Below are 4983 nucleotides of genomic sequence, written 5' to 3' on the forward strand. Positions count from 1 at the left end.
AATTTATTAAAAATTTTGTTTAAAATAAGTAATCAACATTTACATGCCTATGAATATATAAAAATTATTTAAGCTGAACCACATGAACCACCATGTCACCCATGATGATAGTTCTGTCCTTGAATAACTTTTACTTTTTCTAGAATTTTAAATATTTCAGTATTTCTTTTGCTTAAGTTTCAATGTACTCGCTAGTAATTTTCCTCCAAATCTGAAAGAATTACATAACATCATCAAATGGTCAACCACATCAAATAATCTATCAGTGCATCTGTCTATATATCTTTCTGTCTACCTATATCCTTTTTTGCTATCTACGTATCTATAATCTCTTTGCCTTTAATCTACAATTTAAATGCTCCTGGGGAGCCCAGACTTTCTTTACCACCCGGATTGATTGATTTCTAAAACCTATGCACTAATGTCCTGGGAGCTCCCTTCATCAACATCTTGAGAATCCTATACATCATTCTTCTATGATAAAGTTCCATTTGCTTGATCACTTTATTACTGTTGTCTGTTTTTTCATTCTGTCTGCCTTTCCATTAAAAAACAACCTTTCACAGATACCTGGGTGGCTCAGTTGGTTGTGTGTCCGACTCTTGGTTTCAGCTCGGGTCATGAACTCATGGTTTGTGGGTCCGAGCCCTGTCTGGGGCTCTGTGCTCACAGTGCGTATGTAGCCTGCTTGGGATTTTCTCTTTTCCTCTCTCTCTGCCCCTCTCCAGGTCATGTTCTCTTGCTCTATCCCTCAGAAACCAAAAACAAAGGCAATAAAACAAAACCCTTTTATTCCTGTAAAGGAATTTTAGTGGAGTTTTGTGAGGAGGAGCAATTATATTCCTGTTTAAATGAAAGCCCCTCTTAATTATAACAAATGATCTAGTTCACGGAGAAAAGAGATATAATTAGCAACTAATCACATCTTTATCACCTCCATGCTTTAATGCTTGTTTGTACTGGTACCAAATCAATTTTCTCTTCAGATTTGAAAATTGGCTAATTCCCACCTTGATTCCTTGCCTTTCCAGATCTAGATACTCTCTTGTCCTTTCTTCACAGCAATGCTTACTGATAACTTATCTGCCTTTGCTGGCTCTTTTCTCCTGAACTCTCATTCCACAGCTCATGGAAATCAGGTTTTCAGCTCTACTACCTTCCTGAAATGGTTTGTGTTCAGGTTACTCACCGCCCAAAAGGAGACATTTTGAAACTTTCTTTTTTTTCCATCCATAATGTCTTTGATGCACTATACATTCTTAGTGTGCTCCTTTTAAAGGCTTTCTTGTGTTGTTTCAATGGCACTTTCACATTTTATCCTTTGGGAAGCCTACAAGGAGACTGTACATTTTAATCAGAAGTTGATTTAATGTCACTAAATTAAACAAAACAAAAAGGAATTGTTTAGTTAACTCTTTCGTTAAAGGGTATTGAATGAAGATAGCCTTATGCATCTATCTCCTTTGTTAAATATGATCAAAGTCCATGGGAAGAGTCTCCAGACAAGCCTTATTCACAGGTTGCTTTCCAGGCCCTCCTTTTATTGATTCTTTGACTGTAAATGCTCCTCTGAATAATTAGTTCTTCTTCAAATATGTTAATAATATTTTGAATATGTTAATAGACTTTTTTTTTATATGAGTGAACCAATCTTGTTTGTTTAAAGGGAATTTGCTTATCTTTGTTCTTAGGGATTATAGGATAGTGTTAACATTTAATTTTCATAAGGCAATCTTATTTCCTTTATTTTGTAGTTCTTGGAAGGATGCCTCAAATTTGTGTCTATGTGAGATCACACCAAATATTCCTCTGGTTAGGTAGAAATTTTTTGTTTATCCCTCTCTTTCTTCTTTCCTCATTCCTTCTGCCCTTCCCTCCCTCCTGAATTCAGTGTGCTAGGCCCTGTGATAGCATCTAGGTTCTTGCATTCCCTTTTGCAATTTTTGACCAAAATTATAAAAGGTGAAATGATGGAAAATAAGGGAATATTGGGAATAATGTGTATACTTGATTTTTCTTATCTAAGTTATCTCATTTGTAAGTACCCAACACACTTATAGGTCTTGAAAAAAACCCACAAAGTGTCACCTTTAACTGAGAGATCTCATCTCGTATAAACTGCCAGAAACAGCTTTTGCCCTTGAAGAGTCTTATAAGCTCTGATATTTTGAAGTGAGCTGAATTCTAGACTCTTACCCTTTGTTGTGTGGTGAAGCTGGTGTCCAGAAAGTTCAAATAAACTACTTCAATGAAATGGAATATTCCCAATAAATTTAGAGAAAGGAGTCAAATCCTTGGAGATTCTTGTTCAATTAGCCAACATTTAATCAACCCCAATGTGCCCAAACTTTCTATAGCGTAGGATATGTGTTTGTTGTTGTTGATGTATTTTTTATTATTATTTTTGTTTGTTGTTCAATGAGAGACTTTATTTTGGATGGTGAAAAAAAGAGCAATTGTCTCAATGCTCATTTTCTTCAAAGCATAAAACTGAAAGGACTGACCATATTCTGTTATTGCATTGACCTTTGGTGGATGAAACGTGATGGATTTGACTGCATTTCTTACAATAATTAGGTTTTAATCCTATTTCTAGAGGATATATGCACATCAAATTAGGAGTGCTCACGTAGGGTGCCTGGGTGGTTCAGTCGGTTAAACAAGCAACTTTGGCTCAGGTCATGGTCTCACCGTTCATGGTTTGAGTCCTGCATTGGGCTGTGTGCTGACAGTTCACAGCCTGGAGCCTGCTTTGGATTCCGTGTCTCCCACTCTCTCTGCCCCTTCCCCACTCACACTCTCTCTCTCAAAAATAAATTAACATTAAAAAAAAAGGTGCTCATGCACATGTAACATTTAAGCATAACTAAGTAGTTTTTAGTGCTGGATAGGAATTTATGTATGGAACGGTCAGGAGCAGTATTTCTGAGATGGCTGTAGACTTCTAAAGACTATGGTGTGTAGAGGTGCATTTCTCCTAGACACATAATAAGCTTCCAAATTTTTGTTTTCAATTCAGAAATGTCTGTAAGACACTTCAGGAATTCAGAGAAAGAAACATCAACAAAGTTGGACATTCTAGAAAAAAAGTGCTTATGGCATTTACTTTCATATACTTTCTGCATATCTGCATTGAGTTTACTATATGTTTGATAAGAGTTATTTTTTAAATTTCCCCAGGGCACCTGGGTGGCTCAGTCAATGAAATGTCTGACGGGTTCATGAGTTTGAGCCTGCATCTGTCAGTACAGAGCCTGCTTAGAATTCTCTCTCTCTCCCCTTCTCACTGCCCCTCCCCTGTTCTCCCTTTCTCAAAATAAACAAATAAACTTAAAAAAGAAAGAAAATTGCCAGACATTTTTCATAACTAAAAATCACCTCTCTCTTCTGTATAATCCTCAGGCATTTTGCATGGTCCATTATACTTTTTCCATGTAAAAAGGGGGGCTTGCCTCTTCTAATTATTCTGCTTCTTAGGCTGGAGATTTGTACATTAAATTGTTAGTTACTAAATATTAAGTCTGGAACAAGATATGACACTTCAGATATAGCAAAGGTAAATTATGGCATACAGCACTATTATAAGGTGTGCTACTATTTTTATAGTAACTTTACCCACTCTATAACCACAAATAAGTATTTGTCTAGTATGTGTGTCGTTTTAAGGAAATTGTGTTGCAGCTTGTAATTACTTGCTCAAACTTCCACCCATCTGCTCAAACTTAGACCTTGCACTGCCTCAAACACACTTGAGGCAGGGGAAGGAAGAGAATGCTGAGTATGTTTTCTTAGAGCTGATTAAAGCCATTGTATTTACTTTGGTCCTTTAAGAATAAATTTGCTTTACTGTGGGATCAATGAGTCTACTACATTTCCTTGAAAAGTGAAGTACTTATGATGTGGCAATTTAGAGAGAGAAGAGAGAAAATGTCAGCAAGCTCTTGGTTTTCCTCAGTGATAGTTCCATGTGTACAACAACTACTAAGTCTGTATTTCTCTCTCTCTTTCTCTCGCACCCACACACACACACACACACACCCACACCCACACACACCCTCCCCACACACAGCATTTGTAAAGCAGAATTAATTGCCTGAACTGCAAGGAAGATTTTCTCCCTCCTTTCAACCATTTATTTTTCTCATTAAACAGGACTTACTTTTTTTTTTTTTTTTTAGAAACCACTCAGATGGTGTCCTTTCTCTTTTATTCACCCAAAGTAGGAAAAGAACAATCATCAAGGGCAAAGAGCAGCTGTAAAAGCAGCACTCAAAGCCAGCTTCATGCTCAGGAAAGGACACTGCATCTCATTCTCATGATTTCTGGTATTCCTCACGTTCAGAGAATCTTCTCTAGTAATGAACTATAGAAATGACCCCTGAAAGTATTATAGTCTTTAACTGGACTTACAATAACACTATTAAAAGTCTTTTTGTATACATTCCTCATTAATGCCCTTTATATTCTTCATGCATTTCTGTCTTTGAGCCATTTGCTCTTTATACAAGCATGTTTACACTGAGATTGTTTCTCTTCTGGGAATGTCCTTAAATTCATCCTTATTTACCAAAATCCTCATTGTCTCTCATATTCATGTATCATGTACTTTATCAAATATTCTCTCATTTCCACTAAAATAGTGGATCTTTCCTTTCTCTTTGCTTCCAAGATTTTGTTGCGTTTCTTTTATATTTGTGACAATTGGCCCTACACAATGATTAAATGCCTCCTTGTCTTTCTTCCCATCTAGGCTGTAAAATCTGTAAACTTCTTCCATTAAAAGTCATGCTTTACATATATATTTGGAATGCACAGAGCATTAGCAGATGTCTGCCAACCAGTACTCAATGCATGTTTATTAACACAGCATCAATGCTGTCATTCCTCTGGAAATGTAATCTTGCCTCTCTGCTTATGGAAATTTTCTGTCCTTCGGAAATCAGCTCTTTCTCATCATCATCTGGTGACCCCAACCCTCAGTGA

The 4983-nt window shown here is 36.6% G+C and overlaps 1 non-coding gene across 1 annotated transcript; it reads right to left on the bottom strand.

The window, feature by feature from the left end:
• Window positions 1-4180: 4180 nt before the first annotated feature.
• Window positions 4181-4397, bottom strand: LOC132673915 (small nucleolar RNA U3). Its single transcript, XR_009608266.1, has one exon. It is a non-coding gene; the product is annotated as a small nucleolar RNA U3 (small nucleolar RNA).
• Window positions 4398-4983: the final 586 nt, after the last annotated feature.

The sequence above is a fragment of the Panthera onca genome, chromosome C1, assembly GCF_046562875.1.
Source record: "Panthera onca isolate mPanOnc1 chromosome C1, mPanOnc1 haplotype 2, whole genome shotgun sequence".
Taxonomy (NCBI): Eukaryota; Metazoa; Chordata; class Mammalia; order Carnivora; family Felidae; genus Panthera; species Panthera onca.